The sequence below is a fragment of the Aythya fuligula genome, chromosome 1, assembly GCF_009819795.1.
Source record: "Aythya fuligula isolate bAytFul2 chromosome 1, bAytFul2.pri, whole genome shotgun sequence".
NCBI classification, from domain to species: Eukaryota; Metazoa; Chordata; class Aves; order Anseriformes; family Anatidae; genus Aythya; species Aythya fuligula.
The window spans coordinates 71,890,628-71,909,052 of record NC_045559.1 but is presented as its reverse complement, the minus strand read 5'-3'; the positions used below and the strand labels follow the sequence as shown (position 1 = coordinate 71,909,052).

Sequence of the window (18,425 nt, the reverse complement as noted above, 5' to 3'; positions counted from 1 at the left end):
CTAGCATATACAGGTAAATGGTATAGAATCATAAAATGGTTTCAGGTTGGAAGGGACATTAAATATCATCTAGTTCCGATTCCTTTACCAGGGGAGAGCACAAATGCAGTCCCCCACTACCACAAATTATACATTCAAGTTTCCCACATTTGGGGAAATCGCAGGGATCAGCATACCCGGAGTGTAAGGGAAAACCACCTACCTGATCATGGTGCCTCCCCTGCCAGGATAGGACAGGAAAGAGAATGTAGCTCCTGATAGCAACACGCAAACATCTGATCCACAGGACCTTCCTTCTCTTGTCCAGACAGCCTGTGTTCATTCACAGCCACAAGTAGCAAGCCTGCAGACCCTCAGTCAATTTCAGCAAATATACTAGGGTATGCACTCCTGATGTGGGCATCCCATAGGAAAATGTGACCATGAAGTTAAAGACACCATGCACACTTAGGCACATAAGCCACACACATGATTCATTGGCAGTTCTCCAGAATAAATAAATAAATAAATAGATAGATAGATAGATAGATAGATAGATAAATATCTAAACTGAAATTTCAACACAAACCTGGAGATTTTAAATGCCAACTTTGAGCAGCAACTCTGATGTCAATTGCAAATTCCTGCTCAAGAGCACTCTAGAGATTATGAGAAAAACAGTCACGAAGGTCAGGGCAGTATCCTTTCTGTAGCCTCTTCCTGAGAGCCTTTAGAACTGCCTCATCTGAAATTACTGCGGCAGTAACAGAACAGGAAAAGTTTCAACACCAAACTAAATGCACAGCAATCATTCCTATAATTTCAAGAAAAAACCTCCCTCTCTGTTTTGGCTTGTATGTATAATGCTAACTTATAACAGCTGTGGCCCAGAGTCTCACCATTATATCCATTCTGAATACTGTTCTACTTAACATGTGGATGGAGTTACCTGGGAAGGTTTGGAGACCAACAGACCAACATTGGCAATTATATTTGAAACTCACTGCATTCTGTCCTCCTGGAAATTTTTATATATATATATCTATATCACTTCCGCATGTTGGCAAAGCCTAAAGTTTAGGGTTTATTTTATAACATTCTCATGAAAGGGTCAAAGAAATCTCTTTGTACTCTCCTCTGCATTGCATTTCTTCCTTACTTTCTAAGATGCATTTTGCACCCTGTGGGGCAGGCCCTTGTTGAAGATAATGTTGTAGAGTATAAAGTAATAAATGGTGATGTCCACATTGACATAGCTCCCAAAAAGCAACGTTGATAGTTAAAAATAAGACTTGCTTTCATTGCTGTCTGAAAACCAAAGCAAGCAAGCAACATAATACTAAAATTAAGTATCTCAAAAAAAAAAAAAAAAAAAAAAAAAAAAGTATCCTGCAATGCTTTATGTGCAAAATGTACAGAGTTATGAGAAGAAAAGCCACTAGAATAAGAAGAGTTTTTCTTGTATTGTTCATGCATTCTAGCAGCCTTTTAAGAAGAGATTACTGGGAGAAAAAACAAAACAAACAAACAAACAAACAAACAAAAAAAAACAGCATCTTTCTGGAAAAGCTAATCATCTGATCTTGTTATCCATGCCACATAATCACTGCTAATCCATGTTCCATTATGTCATATTCCGCAGTACTCTTTCCCTTGTGTTCACAGTCCTGCTATCTCTTTTTCCTCCACTCACATCTTCCTCTCTGGTACTTCTGGTCACAGGAAACAGTTTTCATTTACTGTTTTCTGAAAGCTTGCGGTTGCTAAAATCTCTTTGGTATTTATGATAAGTATTAGTATCTATAGGATTCAATTAACTCACACAGCAGCCCTCTGCTCTTCTATGGTATTTGCCTTCCACCCACACTTCCTACCTTCCCAGATTTGAGCTTGCTTTTCTTTCTCTCTCTCTCTGTCCCTCCCTGTGACTCATTCACACTGCTTGGAAGTCCCAAACACGTTTCAGCAGCAATAGGGATTGTGTTACCTCTGCTTGTACTGCTGCTGAACTCATTACCTGAATTAGAAAGAGGTTTGTTCTCCTTCCTCCTCAGCTGTATATTGAGCATGGTGCCAATAACTTATACAAAACGCTGTAGAATTGTTTTGTTTCAGTGGGTAAGTGGACCCCTGTAAGTGAGTCCTCACTATCCCACCTCCATAGAGATGCTGTCATGTAACAGTGCTGTCATTCAGTCCACCAGCATAAAGAAGGATGCTGCTGCTGCAATGTAGCAAGACTATTTTAATTTATGTGGGACTATTACAGCTCCCATTCATCAATCTGAAAATTCATGCAGCAGAAAGACTGCCAGGACTGCATTTTCCCTATGTTACTTGGGATCCAAGGTGTGATATAGGCACAGAGTTTTTGGTCCCCTGCCTATTTAGAATAACATTTGCTCCCTTCAAACTCTCCTGAATCTCAGCATTCTTACTCAAAGTTAGGTCTGATTCATTTTAATAGGAATTCAATGGTGATATTTGGTAGTGTTCTTCATTGGGCCCATTTTCTATACCATTCATAATGTTGCCAAAGGTGCCTGAGTTAGGCAACAGGGCACCCTAAATTCCTTCTACCATCAAGGAAAGAGCTAGCTGAGTCCCAGGATGATTCACAATGGAGGTGGATTGAACAACGCCATGGACCTGCCTGTTTCTCCAATAACTATACAAAGCATGCAGGGAGACTAGATGCCTAACTTGACTCTCTTAGTTGCCTAAATTTGGTCGTGTGAATACACCTCTATGTGTTGCTACAGATAAACATCCAAATGGATTGCAACACGATAGTTCCTTTTGTTCTTCTTTGTTTACCTCTTATCATGGAGCAATTGTGGTTTCCATATATTGAAATTTTCAAAGGAAAGATCCTATGCACAAATATGTAATCCAGTTCACTTTGAAAACAATTCTAGATATTAACACCGAGGCCAGTTTTCTGCCACTCCACAGCAAGCCATCTCAGGGAGCCATTCTGGTATGCCCTGGCTTTAACAGGAGCTGCCAAATACAAGCAGAAGCTGTGATGTCTGCCATCCTTCAGGGCCACATGTTAATGCTCTGTGTGCATTATCGGTCACTCCTGAGCTTGATCCAAAGCCTATTGAAATCCATAAGAGTCTATTACTAGATTAATGTGACAGGGAAGTCAATTCTCCTATCAAAAAGAGTATTTTGCATGTTCATCTGCAGGTGTCAGACAGGTGAGTTTCAGACCTTTCATGAGAAAGGGGTATGAGTGAAGGCTGAACTGAGGTGTCAGTTCTTCAAATATTGGGGGCCATTTGGGTCCACTGTTAGCGTTCTCAGCATCTGTACTTTTTAATGCTGCTGGTGGATGCTCTAAGCTTCATTTGTTAGGCTGGGGATGACTTGTCATAACACACGAGTGGTTTAAGAAGTGAAGATAAGAGCCTTTTCTAACACTAAGCTCTTCTGTATCTGCCTCATACAGCATTCTGCATTTGAATAACAGGGCTGTCGAGTAATCTCAGACTTGCACTACCAGTTATGGCTTAGCTTTTGACTTTTATGCAATTAGCAGAAATGGTAGCATTTATTCACTTTCAAAGGAGACTATTCCCTCTTTCTCCCTCCTGCTGCAACCTCCACACCCTCCCCTTCAATCAACCATGTCTCAAACTGGAAGGGAACTGGAGCTGTTTGACTCACCCTGTTAAAGCAAATGATTGGAGCAAACAAATGTGACCTGTGCTAAAGACTGCTTAAGTCCACAGGAGTCTCTGAGGACTCCAGAGAAATGTCTGTCCTCACTGTAGAAGTTGCCTGGCAATATGTACATAGGAAGGCAGGAGCAGTATCAGTTCTCATTATTGCTATCTTAGTATTTCCATTCTGCTCAGGACCTTGCCTGTGTCCATATTTTTCCCTCTCCTTCCCTTCTAGATCAGCAGATGGGGTGGTGATGCAGCCAGGGATGCAGCTCTGTGAGAAGAAAGGCAGCACTATACAGGTCGCTGGGCAAGGCACACATCTTCAGCTGGATGCATGGTCAGTGGCACACGTGTGTGAGTCAGTACATACCATATTCTCCAGGCTTTCAGTACAGATTGTAACAGTGCTGGGAAGCCAGATTATTGAAAGGACATTTGTCCATCACTTGGATTTCCAAGGAGTTGAAAGACGGATTTCCAGCACAGAAGCAGCCCAATTTCCTCAAGATCTCGTATCTCCTTTAGGCAACTGAGTGACAATGTATATTCAGAATGTTACATATATAGATTTGTCCCATTCAATTTTGATGATTGCAGGCAGATTTCCCAAAGAGATCTGAACTTGTGTTTTAAATGCAGCTCTTAAAAAGTGACCCAGACTGTCCAAGCAAAGGTCTGAGAGCAAAGGGGCAAACTAAACAACCCTGGTCAGAAAAAAATGTAACTGTAAACAGCCTGGTGAAGCAATCACCCACCCTAGGGAGTATGCTGTGACCGAAGCACACTCGTCACCAGTGGCTGCAGAAGACACTCAACCTTCCGGTGTTTGCTCCATGGAGTACACCAGGCGTGGGCTTTAGGCATGTTCCTAAGAGCGTGTGGAAAATTCTAAGCCTGTATATGTTCCCACTGAGTTCAAATCAGAGCCAATGGGATACTCCCAGGATTACGCACTTTAGTGAAATTAGGCCACAAAACATCAACCTCTCGCTGAACTGAGGTAGGTGGGAACCTGATACAACAGATTGCTTTGTTCAGCACGTACATTGATATCTATTACATTGTGGTGATATCAGCTGGTAAGCTGCAGAAATGCCTAATAATTTATCCAGCACCTTAACCTGGGCATGCCAGAGCCACTTCTGAAGCTCCAAACCTAAGGAGCACTTATAGAAACAGTAGCACATAAATAAACATATTTCCCCCACAAACAGTATTTCTCATATCAGAGATGCAACAGTTAGTCTCGGTAGATTGACAGGCTTAATGTGAAATATCTTATAAGTCATTGCCACCGGCAATGAGTGTGCTGTACAACAGAGAAGCTAGGACTTTCTGACCATTTGTAGACTTTATACAACTATACTCATTGACCCTGAGGCAATCTGCATTTTTATAAGGATAGCAGCCTCAGGTTGCTTCAAAAGTACTCCTGTTCTGATATGTTGTCATTTTCCCTCTGGCCTGTGAAGTAGAAGTCTTTTTACCTTTACAATACAATTGTATTTTATCATGGTAGCAAACAACCACACCAAGTAACAAAATATCCCATCCAGCATTGCATGGCTGGGGCCCAAGTGAGATGACATGATGCTGAAATTCACTTTCCAGATCGACACCAATTACCACATCATTAGGGAAGTGACATTTGAAGGGATTTTTCCACAGTGGGATGATTTCACAACTGGACATTGTGACAACTCCACCATGTCAGTGCTGTATTACAGACAAGTCATCCAATTCTCAGTGATAAAACAAATGGCTTTAGAGAGAGACAGACATGGCATGTAGCAAAAATGATATGTTTTATACCTCTCTGAACTGTTTATATCCTCTCCTGTACAGGACATCACACAGGAGCACAGAAAATACGCACTACTGAACACCACCATGGCAGTGCTCACACCCCAGCATAGAGGAGCACACAGGATGTGCTCATGTGTGTGGAGCTCCAGAAGAGCCATTGCTGGAATACATGATGACAGAGGCAACAAGGCTTGGCTGGCACAGGTTTGCACATGCTCAGCAACACTTCGCACATATATTGGCAGGCTTTCACACAGATACTAGTTGGGGCCAACTGCATTGACATGTCCTTGTTTATGATTTGGAAACTACAGCAACATCTTGATCACAGAATCACAGAATTACAGAACTGTAGAGGTTGGAAGTGACCTTGAAAGATCATCGGATCCAACCCCCCGCCAAAGCAGGTTCCCAGAGCAGGCTGCCCAGGTAGGCGTCCAGACAGGCCTTGAATATCTCCAGAGAAGGAGACTCCACAACCTCCCAGGACAGCCTGTTCCAGTGCTCCTTCACCCTCATTGTGAAGAAGTTCTTTTGCATGTTGGTGCAGAACTTCCTGTGCCCCATCTCGTGGCCATTGCCCCTTGTCCTATCCCCACAAACCACTGAAAAGAGGTTGACCAAATCCCTCAGTCTCCCACACCTTGGGTATTTATACACATTGATGAGATCCCCTCTCAGTCCTCTTTTCTCCAGGCTGAACAGACCCAGGTCTCTCAGCCTTTCCTCATAGGGAAGATGCTCCAGGCCCCGTATCATCTTTGTGGCCCTCCGCTGGACTCTTTCCAGGAGATCCCTGTCTTTTTTATCGTGGGGAGACCAGAACTGGACACAGTACTCCAGGTGAGACCTGACCACGGCAGAGTAGAGGGGGAGGATCACCTCCCTCGACCTGCTGGCCACGCTCCTTTTAATGCATGCCAGGATCCCATTGGCCCTCTTGGCCACCAGGGCACACTGCTGGCTCATGGTCAACCTGTTGTCCACCAGGACCCCCAGGTCCTTCTCCTCAGAGCTCCTCTTCAGCAGGTCATCCCCCAGCCAGTAGTGATACGTCTGGTTGTTCCTTCCTAGGTGCAGGACTCTACTCTTGCTCTTACTAAACCTCATTTGGTTTCTTCCTGCCCATCTCTCCAGCCTGTCCAGGTCTTGCTGAATGGCAGCACAGCCTTCTGGCATGTCAGCCACTCCTCCCAGCTTTGTGTCATCGGCGTACTTGCTGAGGGCAGACACTATTCCCTCATCAAGGTCGGCGATGAAGATGTTGAACAAGACTGGACCCAGCACAGACCCCTGGGGAACACCGCTAGTCACAGGTCTCCAGCCAGACTCTGTGCCGCCCATCACCACCCTCTGAGCTCAGCCAGTCAGCCAGTTCTCAACCCACCTGACTGTCTACTCCTCTATCCCACACTTTCTCAGCTTTGCTAGTAGGATGTCATGGGAGACAGTATCAAAAGCCTTGCTAAAGTCAAGGTAGGTGACATCCACTGCTCTCTCCCCTAGTCTACCCAGCTGGTGATGACATCATAGAAGGTAACAAGGTTGGTTGAGCACGACTTCCCCTTGGTGAATCCATGCTGACTACTCCTCATAACATTCTTCTCTTCCAGTTGCTTGGAGATGGCATCCAGAACAAACTGTTCCAACACCTTTCCAGGGACAGAGGTGAGACTGACTGGCCTGTAGTTTCCCGGATCCTCCTTCTTGCCCTTCTTGAGGACCAGAGTGACATTGGCTCCAGTCTTGAGGCACCTCTCCTGTTCTCCAGGACCTTTCAAAGATGGTAGAGAGCAGTTCAGCAATCAACTCTGCCAACTCCCTTAGCACACGTGGATGCATCCCATAGGGACCCATGGATTTGTGTGCGTTGAGCCTACTCAGACGCTCCCGAACCACTCTCTTGTCAACCAGGGGGGAGATCTCCACTTCCCAAACTCTTTCTCCTCCCTCCAGGGTCAAGGAGTCCTGGGGGGGAGTCCTTGAAGCAAAGAAAGCATTCAGTATCTCTACCTTCTCGGTGCCTCCCATTACCAGGACACTGAATATATTAAAAAATGAATATATTAAAAATTCCCTTAGCCCTTCAACATACAAACTACTGTAACTCTGCCATTCCCTTCAGTCTGCAAGGAGTCTGAAACTATAGCTCTGGGAGAAATTCAAGCTGCATGGTTTATGTTACAAATCTGCTTTTACTGAAATCTGGTGAAAATGGCAATCAGTGTGCTTAACCATTTCACTTCTAATAATTTAACTGAAGCCTTTAGGAAATGCACTGGTGGGTCACTTCTGGTTGAAGGAGCAGCTGAAAAGGACACAGAGTGGAGAGGGTTCTTTAGAGCCATGTCAGTCATGGGACTGAAAGCAGGAATTCAAGTTCTCCACTTCTTCAACAGCAGCCCTGCTCCACCTCCTATCAAGATACTCTAAAAGCTCCAACCCTCCAAAATTCCCCCCTGTGGAAGCTTCCCAAGTTCCAGAAGCTCCAGCTCCCAGATCCTTGTGTTCGAATCTCTACTTCTCCTCTGACAATCAATAATGTATAATGAAGTTCTTGAGCAACACACAATATCAGGTATTTTATATCAGAATATATAAATGCACAAAATAAGTCTTTTAACAACAAGAGAGACCATGCCCAACTGGGTGCTTTATGTGACATCAAAGGTATGATTTAACTAGTGTGCCACTAATACTGTGACACATTCTCCTGCTACAGGTATAGAACAGATGAGCAGAATTCCATTTTACTTTATCTCTCATAAAATTCAAACCCATTTCCAAATTGACAACTATGGTGAGGTCAGAGGTTTTGATGAAGAACTGCCTTCCAGTTGGTCATGGAGCTAGTGCAGCTCCAGTGGTGTTGCAGTTCAGGAGAGAGAGAACACGCATAAAGATGCTCACGAGAATGCATGGAGGATTGTAAAGGAAGAGGTGTAGATGATAATGTAATATCATTCTGATATTATTTTCCTCCCTGTTCTCTGCAGGATGCTTAGCAGCAAAGCCCAGCATTTTTCTCTCTGGTCCAAACTGTGCCAGCATACTGCCAGAGAATTTTTGAGAATTCTCTGCTCCTCAGTAGCTAAATTTTGTCCTTTGCAATTTTCAGATTTCTGACAGAACTGCTGGTGACAGTTGTAATAATATTCTGTAAAATGTTGTGGTGGTGATTCTTTGAATGCCTTTGTGGTTTGCTGTACAGAGTTATAATAACCTATGTTTGCCCAGATATGTGTTCTCAGCTTAGAAGCACTGTAGCTAGCATTTACTGTTCTGCCTGGGTTACGTGTGTGAGCATGTGTCTCTAAGCCTGTGAGTGAACCTTCCTCCAGGTATTTACACTGTGCTTCCTACTCCCTGGGTAGCATCTCTCTACCTTCACATCTCATGGAAAGCAGGTGATGCCAGGTTTGTTCCAAGGAGCAGAATGCACCAAGAGGACCATCAATGGCTTCAGAGCCTTGTTTCAGTGCTGTGTTTCTCTATCAGTTATCTCCTTCCTTAATCCTAAAATAAAATATTTTAGGAAAAACAATAATGAAGGGAATAGAAGAGAGTCAGAAAAAGAAAAATGCAGGTCTGTGACTGTGAGACTAGAGACAAGATTCAAACCAGCATAGCTGCACTGAGATTAAGGTTTGATAAAATAGTTTACTTCAGATGACAATCTCACTCTGTTCCTCTCCATGAGTTTAAATTCCTTAGAAGGATGAGATAAAATAGCCAGTGCACATTAACATTTGCCTTGTCTTAGATCTACTTATACATGAGTTCAGTAAGAACTGTTGAGTGAAACTTTAGGGACCACTTTGTGTGACTTACACTGAAATCATGTATGTGTGTATGAGGCAATAATTTCAATTAAAATTGGGGGAAACTTTAGAAAGAGAACTCTAAACAGGGCTAAAAGTAAGATCCAAAAATCACTTGAAGTCTTCGAGTCTCTCTATAGTTTCTCAACCCTTTATATATCTGCGTTCATGAAGAAGACAACAGAAGAGATGTGAATTATGTCTGGTAGCTTTATATATAAATATATATATATAAAGAAATATTCCAAAATACAGTGTAATACACTGGACCCTGGTAGTGTATGGAAGCCACAATCTCTATTCTGTGCCAAGCAATAGCTCCTATATATATTCAAAAACAACATTCTAGTCTGCTGAAAGATTGAAGAGAGTTAGTTATTGAGATGGGAAGAAAGAAGCTGAATATATTTTGAGAAGAAAATCCTTCATGGTTTGGCTACATATAATGTTACACTCTCTGAAAGCCTGTTTTTTGAAATGAACTCATGCTCTATAGGAAGGAAAAGCTGAGCGTCCCCTCCAAGTGACTGTCCCAATTCACTCCTGCATGCTGGTATTACACAGCATTTGCTATCATTGAAGAAATATGATATTATGTTACTAATATATATATTATACACTACAGTTATGGAATCACAGGCCAGACAGGCCTTTTCTCCCTAGTACCCCAATACTCACAAATGAAATCCCATAAAGACAACCTTTAATCTATGTGCTTATTAACCATTATTATTAGAATATCACCAAATTTCTAAACTTAAAAGTGCACCCTCACAAGGCTTTAGGTTCAGTGGATGACAGCATATTTGGATACTAAATGGTAAAATTGTCCTTAGGAGTTTACATTCAAGAGCCTTGTCAGAAATCCCAAAATCTGTAGAGCTAAACACAATTTATGTGGAGCAGCCATGCAGAAAATTTTCTTCCAAAGCCAAATTCTCTTATTGATGTAAACTCTGCTTTGTTTCTTACTCCTTTTACATGCCCTCTCCTGCATCTCTCCCCCTGCCCTCTCCTCAAAAGGGGGATCATCCTTTGCCTGCTGAAATTAGCCATCAACATCTCCTGCTCTATTCTTTGTTGTCTCTTCCTGACCAGTGATGTTGAGTCACATCCTCTATGGGGGAAAACTAAGCCTCAGAGGCACAGTAGAGTGTCACTTGCCTGAGAGTGGTTTCCTGTGCTGCTTTGCTCCTGCTTTCTGATCACCTCTCCTAACTCCACACTTACCTCCCGGTTCCAGACTATGCTCCTCTCCCAGCTCTGGTCCTCATGTTGAGTTGCAAAAAATGTGCTCTCAGGTGGTTACATTTATTATCAGCTGATGGAGATTTGATCAACAAGAAAGGTTAAACCATGATTCAGCTAAGCGCTGAACCTCCCAAGAACTCTTCCTCTGGCAATGATCCTAAAGTCTGCTTCACCCTCCAGCTCCATCTCTTCTGTTTTTCATGCTTTCTTGACCTCTGATTTTCTTCCTTTCTGCTGCTTCCTTCCCCTTTTCTCTTCCCAGTTCACTCATTCTCCCTCCTGTTGGGTTTTCCACCCCCTACATCTCTCCGTTCTCTCTTCCATGGGGTATATGCAGCCCCTGTCCTTGCTGTCCCTCCCTTGCTACCCCTCCCTCTCCCCCACCTTATGCCCTGAAGCTCCTGAGGCAGCAAGTCTAGCCCTTGTACACAGCCATCAGGCTGAAAGGAAAAACCTGAGTCATGCTCCAAGCTGAGATTTCACTGGCACTTTATGTTTTCAGCTCACTTTTTGTGTGTTAGATACTAATAAGAAAGTAAAATTGAGAGCTATCCCCCAACTTAATAACCTGATTTAGGAAAGAGTTAATTGTGTTGAAATCCCTTTGTATTCTGGGAACATAGGAGGGTGGTAGGCCCTGTGTATGTCCCATGTTTTCTAGGTTTAGGCCATGGTCTACTTAAACATATGCATGTAACTACAAGTTCTCTTAAGCCAGTATACTTACATTTTTCCATGTTTTCTTGATTTAAGCCTCAGCTGCTATTAAAAGGGAAACTTCTACTCTGGAAATAGAAACTCAAGATAAAAGGACTTCAAATAAGCCAAGAAACTTTAAATTAAAAAAAAAAAAAAAAAGAGAGAGAGAAAGAGAGAAAAAAGAAAGCTTTATAGTGATACATTTATTTTTTAAGAACTAAAGAATTATGAATTCTATATATATCTATATCTCTGCATATAGTCTTACAAACACAATCATTTCCCTACTTTTTCCATTTTCTTCTATTTCTCTTAATAGAAACAACTTTTCACACTGAGAGGATACATGGGATAACATAATTTTTGTTTATTATTTTAAACAAAATATAAGGAAATCCAGTATATCTGTTTTGCAGTCTAATATCAATAAACCTCCATGAGATATCTACTGATATGATCATCCTGACACTTTGCTTGTGTGATAGAAAGCAAATACTATCACAGCCTCACAATTAATTCAATATTATTGCTGTTTACCCATATCTGTTGCATCTGACCATCGATTTCTGTAATAGATCTGCCGAGAATTTTCTGTCTTAACAGCCACTTTCTTGATATCATAACATGCGTCATTTCCAGGTGTAACAGAGAATAAGAAAGTAGATTTGTCATTGTTCTAAGGAACTAATGCAAGCAAGGTGTCTTCATAGTAGCACAAATGTAAATTACCCCAAGGAATTTACAAGGGAGGTAGGGAGGGAGGGAGGAAGGAAGGAAGGATAAAAGTAACCTCTTAGTATTTTGCTCAGTTCAAGGGAGAACTGGTGGGAATAGGGAATATTGCACAGCTTTGTACTATCCAAGAAAAGCCACAATGACATTCCTTCAGCATACTGACAACCTGCTTCCTACCCAGGCATTTTCTGAGATGGGGTCCTTTCTGCACAACACACACAGCTACTGAAGGCAATATTATTAATTGCTAACTACACTATGAATTTCAGCTGACCCTAGCTCCACTTTCAGGTATGCTGAAGAGAATAACTGTTAATGGTTTGGGGTCTACACTGAGATCAGGAAAGTTCCCTTTCATTTTCTCACCCTGCTGGACTGTGTGGTTTGAGTGAAAGTATTTAGTCCCTGCATCCTTCAGTTCAATACATGTGAAATAGGGCATTTCCCAAAAAAATGACATGTTAACGGGCATATACAAAAGGTTGTCGAGGGTTCAGAGACTGTGGTAACAAAGATATCTGACAATATAATCAGCTTCTGGAAGAGCTACCAGAAAAGCTGGTTGGCTGCATTTATCTGATATAGATATCTAGATATATTAGAAAGAACAAGAGCAAACACAAAAGCAATGTGATCTTCAATTTAATGGTAGTTTCCCTACTGAGAGACTGTAAGAAGTATGTATAAGATAAGTTTTAAGAAGGTATAAGTTTTAGGTCCAAATGCAATGCCAGCTGAGGTGCTGGGGTGTGTATCCATTCTTCCTGAGAGCTCACTGGATCACACCCCATGATCTGCCACCTGCCATCTTCCAAAACCTCTCCCAGTCTCTGAATCCTCTACAGTGAGGCAATTAAAATTAGGCACCTTAAAGAGCCATTATGCACACTAAAAACAGCAGATCAAAGGAGAATTTAGGACAATAAATAAGGTTTTCCTTCTTTAAAAAAAATATTCCGGGAAACTGTATTGCTCAGAGGATTGGTACTGGGATATGGAGCCTTTCATCACTGATCCAAACATGACCCAAGTCAGTAGTGACCAAAAAAAATGGTTACTGTTTGGCAGATGCTTTGTGGCCTAGAGTATTTGAAATGAGTTGATGGTCTTAATCCAGTTCTCAGTGGACAACTATCCACATCACAGAAACCACCACCACAATTGGCACCCTTATTGGCAGCCTTAGCACGCTGGCCAAGGATTAAATAAGTACAGAGACTGAGCCACCCGCTTATGCCTAGCTAGAGGTTGCCCCTCTAGGTCATGGATGAGACACAAGGATGGGGTGGAGTGGGGAAGCTCACACACCCTCTGCTTGTGCTGTACTGGTTTTGTGGGTAAGGAGAGGAATTCATTTTCCAGGGCTCTGATTCAGGCACCCTTTGTAAACACTATTCTTGGGCATACATTTAAACATGAAAGGAGTCAGAAATTGAGAGACTTACAGGATTAGCTCTCAAAAAAAAAAAAGGGGGGGGGGAGGGCAGTCTAATTTTCAGGGAATTCATTAACAAGGGTAGATATAATGGGGTTGCATTTAACAGAATGTGTACAAGCAACCTGTAGAAGTGGCGTCATTTTGAGAAACATTACTTTCGCTATGCTATGTTGTCAGTCATCGCTTTAATTATCTCACAAGATGTCTTAGGGGGAACTCAAACCATGCCAGCTACTGTCAGCAAGCTAACACTGATTTCTAATTGGGTATACAATAGCAACTATCGTGTAAGCAAAGATCTGATAAACCTCAAAAAAAAAAATTAAAAAAAAAATAATCTGTGCAATATGAAGAAAAGCAAACGAGACTTTTGTTAGCACTGAAAGTGTTTTCCACTTTCAGAGAGGTAAAATATACCAGGCCCCTGATTTACCCTTACCCAGCATATGAGATCTTCTTCTGAGTTGATGTATTCTGCCAAGTCTTTACAACAAACAGCATTGCCCTAACAAAATACTGCGAGATAAATCCTGTAGTAACTCAGGCAAAGTTTAGATGGAACCAAAATTTAAGCTTACATGAAGGGCAAACAGGAAAAATTTTGCATGCGCTTCCCTGTGTGAAGGCATGGAGACTTCTTCCCTTCCTGCAGCCTAAGCAGGCAAGGCTGGAACAGGAACCACAGTGTAGTTTGTGGCAAGCAACGGCAGTTCTGCCCAAGTAAAGACATAGGGAACAAATGCTGCGAGCAGCATGAGGCCCCCCTTTCCTGTTCACCTCGGTGGCAGCCAGAGAACCTTATTGCCTGTCAGATGTTATTACACCAAGTCTTTAATAAAACAGTAGAAAGATGTGTACCTGTCAGGTATTCTTCATAACCTGACTGATTTAATACCTAGCTGCCATACCTGCCTGCAGCATGACTGAAATGCAAGTCAGCCTGCAAAAGCAAAGCATTTGCTACCTTCTGGAAGGAGCTGCCATTTGATCTTTGTTGCAGTACAGCCCTCGTATATTTTGGCTTTCAACGCCCTTTCTGTAAAATGGAAACTCCAGAAAGGAAAAGTGGTGAATTCTTAAAAGGGTCCTCGCCTGTGATATAACTTGTGCCTAGTCCAGGGGAAGCATTTCCATTTGTTTTTATTTGCACCTGAAGCAGAAAGGGAAGGTTGAGGATTGGAAATAAGCACAAAGTGACGAGAAGTATGAGCTCATAGTGGCAGGGATACCACTCAGAACAGCACCTGACCCTGGACATCTACACACTCCTGCCATGCCAACACATACTAGATGTGAAGAGCACCTTCATAAAAGTACTTGACCTAAACTGAACAAATTTCCTAATTGCAGTAAGACAACACTTGAGGGTGTGGTTACCACAGAAAATCACACTCATGGACAGATTAGGAGCACCTGGCTGCACCTTATGCCTCCTTCTGCCCCTGGGGCACGATTATCTCATCAGGTACCACCTGCCAAGTCTTGTTGCTGAGGAGCAGGCATTAGCACACCGGGCTAGGGAGAGGAGAAAAAAAGAGCAGACAGGGGCAGCAGGCACAAGTGCTCGTCCCAGTCCATTCTCATAAATTGAGTATTTACACTGAGATGATGCATTGGTTCTGCTCAGAAGTACTTCTGTGTTTTGTGTCTACAAAGGAGTAAGGTGTTGTTTCTAAAGTCTGCTCTGCACCCCCTCACATCCTTAGCATAGGTTGTATTGTGTTACTGGTTAATGGACAGCCCTGAACTTGCTGCTTTCCAGCCACACAGTGTGGCCTACATGAGACCAAAAGAGATGGGTAAGCTCCCTGCTAGGGGGTTTCAAAACGTTTTGCCCTTTTCTCCTAGAAGAGGACAAAGCCGAAGAGAGACACAGGCTTTATGACTTCCAACATGTTCTGACCATGAAAACAGCATATCGACTTTAAAGTATGACCAGGTGAGGTTGTGCTCTGCATATTGTCTTTGCATGCATGTCTTTCTCGTCCCTCCTGTTCTCTTTCATCCCCAGTTCAAGGTGTAAAGCCTAACCCCTACAGCAATTAGTGGCTTATGGCCCAGCAACAGAAGACGGACCAAACTTCTGGCTCTGCCAGGCCTATTGAGCTCCTGTGAAACAACAAAGATCATAAAATTCAAGACAAATCTCTGAGCCCAGAGGTAAGTTACTCTCGGTCGAAAGGATCTGTCTGGGGAACAAACCTTCAGAGATTAGACTAATCCAGAGTGTGATGACCTTTGGGTCACAGTGCAAGAGCTTCCTCTTTGATATATCTTTTACAACATAACCAGAGTGACATTGACAACAATAACCTGACCCCATCCCAGCCCTCAGAAGCACCTACCCTGGGCAGACCTCCCTAGGGACATAGAAAGGAGAAGAACAAAAGACTCCAGGAAGTCTACGAGGGATGTGCCAATCTAATAGTTGTGGGCGGTGCTCAGATACTGTGAGGAGAGTTGCCAATAAAGAAAAACAACCAAAAACTGTAAAGCTAAATTCTGTACCCCTTAAAGCCGTGGGAGCGGAGAAAAAGGAATTTACTGTGAGTCAGATGAAGCCATATGTATTTTCACCCTCACCCTTGGCCCTTTTGATAGCATCAAAGTCCACTGTATATGAAGCTACTCCAACTGATTTAGCTGTAGCCCACAGCAGTAGCGAATCGATGTAAGTCCTATTTTCTTCTCCTTGCTCACTGTGCTTTACAGAAGTGCTCTTCTCCATCCAGCAAAATCCTCCTTTCCTTTAAGGCTCAGCACAACAGATCTGATTCAGAAATGTTACTTGCTCTTCATTCCCCTTGAATTTCTCACCCTGAGTCATCAGACTACAGTACAACTTTAATGTGGAAAGTTTTGTGGGTACGTTTTGTTTTAACTTCAGAAAAGAAAAGGTACAACCAGAGGGGGGAAAAAAAGTGTCTCATGGTTGAGAGGACTCTTTTAACCAACGAGTCACATGGCTTCCTGGCCAGCAGCCAAAGGAGTCATGAGAGATGCTGCCATTCCCCCTAGAGCTCCCTTAACCATGTCCTGCCTGCTGCCCAGGCTGCCACCAGCCACCGCCTCGTGCCCAGCAGCTCTCCCTGGCCAGGACTTGCTTGGCTGTGCCCATGGGTGTCTGGCCAGCCTCCCAGGATGGGGAAAAACATTCAGAAGTGATGCTCTTGACCCTGGGAAGTGGCCACACTGGACATGGTGGCGAAGCAGGTGAGCACAATGCCATCTTTCTGAGGAGACACAGTCACGCTGACTCTCCTCTTTGCAGTCAGAGAAGAGTCACTGAAAGTAATGACATGGCACTTACACTGCATTTTCCATTTCCAAAGTGCTGTGGCAGCTTTTGCTTTCCTCCCCTCCCTCCGTGCCATGCCAGCACTGTCATTGCCCTGTTAAAGCTATGAGAAAATGAGGCAGAAACTGACAGAAGTCAGGCCATTCAGCATCTGAGGTTTTCCTCCAGTCTCAGACCTCCTCTGTCATCACCACAGAGCAAACCCCACCACAGAAAAGCCTCATCTTTAGCGGGGCTACCCCACTGCTCTGGCCAGGGTCTAGGTCAGTTAGAGATGCACTTGGGCTTTTGCAGATGCTTTCCTGCATTGCTGTGGGGGATGTTAGGGCCAGTGCTGGCCCCCATGTGCTCACAGTTCTGACATGTGCTGCCTGGCAGCTGCCACGTTCTGCCCCAGCTGTGAGTGAAATGATCCTTGCCCAGTTCACTTGAGTACTGGGAGAATTAATTCACTTACAACCCTTGTATGAAAGCAACTATTACTAAATATTAGTCACATTTTATAATTATGTCTCACTTCAGCCAGATTAGGAGGGTGGTTATGATATCCAGGCCCAGAACAGCCACACTTAAATAGTTTTAAATTAAATACACCTCAAATTATTTTCCAGGTCCTACTTGCAGGCAGACAGTGGTTTATATCTTTATGAGTTATTCTTACTTCCAGGTTTGAAAGCTGGGCTGCCCCACAGTGCCTTGCGCACAACAAGCAAATGCTGCAGTATTTCTGAAGTGCTTCTCCCCTAAAAAAAAAAAATAAATAATGTTTTTATGTCAGCTCTTACTGGCACCAGAGGCCGTAATGATTCCTTCAATAGTCCATAGAACTGATTTTGGGTTTTGTCTGATATAGAGGAATAGCCTCCTGTTAATATTGCTTTTGCTGTATGTTCTTGGGAAGTATGGCCGCATTCCCTTCAAATTGTGAAATACTGCATGCCTGTGTCAAGGCTGCAGAAGAAGGGATGCTGGGAGAACAAGCCTCGTGCTGACTTTGGGCTTGGTTCTCCTCTCACTTGCACCACAGCTTCATCACAGCTGCTTCTGCTTTGTTAAACTACTGGATGCAACCCCAGGGGAGAGAAGCCGTAGGCCTTCATGCTGAAAAGACAAGATATAGGAGCTTTCGAAAATGCTACACAAACCTCTGGTGGTGGCCATCCAGAAGAAAACACTTTTGTTGTGTGTTCTAGGTATGTTCTGGAGGAAGAGGCAAATCATCAGTGTTATCTTTATGCTTTGTACCGAAACCACAAATCTGCCAGTAAAGTCCACCTAGCAGCGGAGTGGCTCTACCTCAGGCAAGCAATCTGGGACACAGTACCAGTGGACTTGCTGCCACTTCACTGGGGAAAATTATTCTGCCACATGTTAATTTTGCCCACAGTTGCACACTTGCTATACCACTGGATGTCCTTTTTCCTAATTAGTTAGGAACTCAGGATGAAATCTGACTTTGGACAAAGAGCTGGAACAAAGACTATGTCACCATGATGATTAAGTGGGATTTTTGCATAAATGTGAATTTTGTCCTTTGTGGGTTTTTGCCATGAGGGAGATCTGATACACAGGCATAGGATGAGAAGAAAATAGATGTACAAAACTGTAGCTACAACGTGGGTACAAATTGTATCCACTTTTAAAGTTATTTCCAGAAAAAGATGCAATAGCTCTCTAATCTAGCCTGCCATCAGACTTTCTAAAGAAGGTGTGATTGGCCA

General features: G+C 43.1%; 1 protein-coding gene and 1 pseudogene across 2 annotated transcripts in view; both read right to left on the bottom strand.

The window, feature by feature from the left end:
- The window catches only part of WNT7B (Wnt family member 7B), a 95,107-nt gene that overhangs the window by 63,921 nt on the left and 12,761 nt on the right, over positions 1 to 18,425 (bottom strand). The window lies entirely within an intron of this gene.
- On the bottom strand, positions 89 to 235 carry LOC116485246 (annotated as a pseudogene).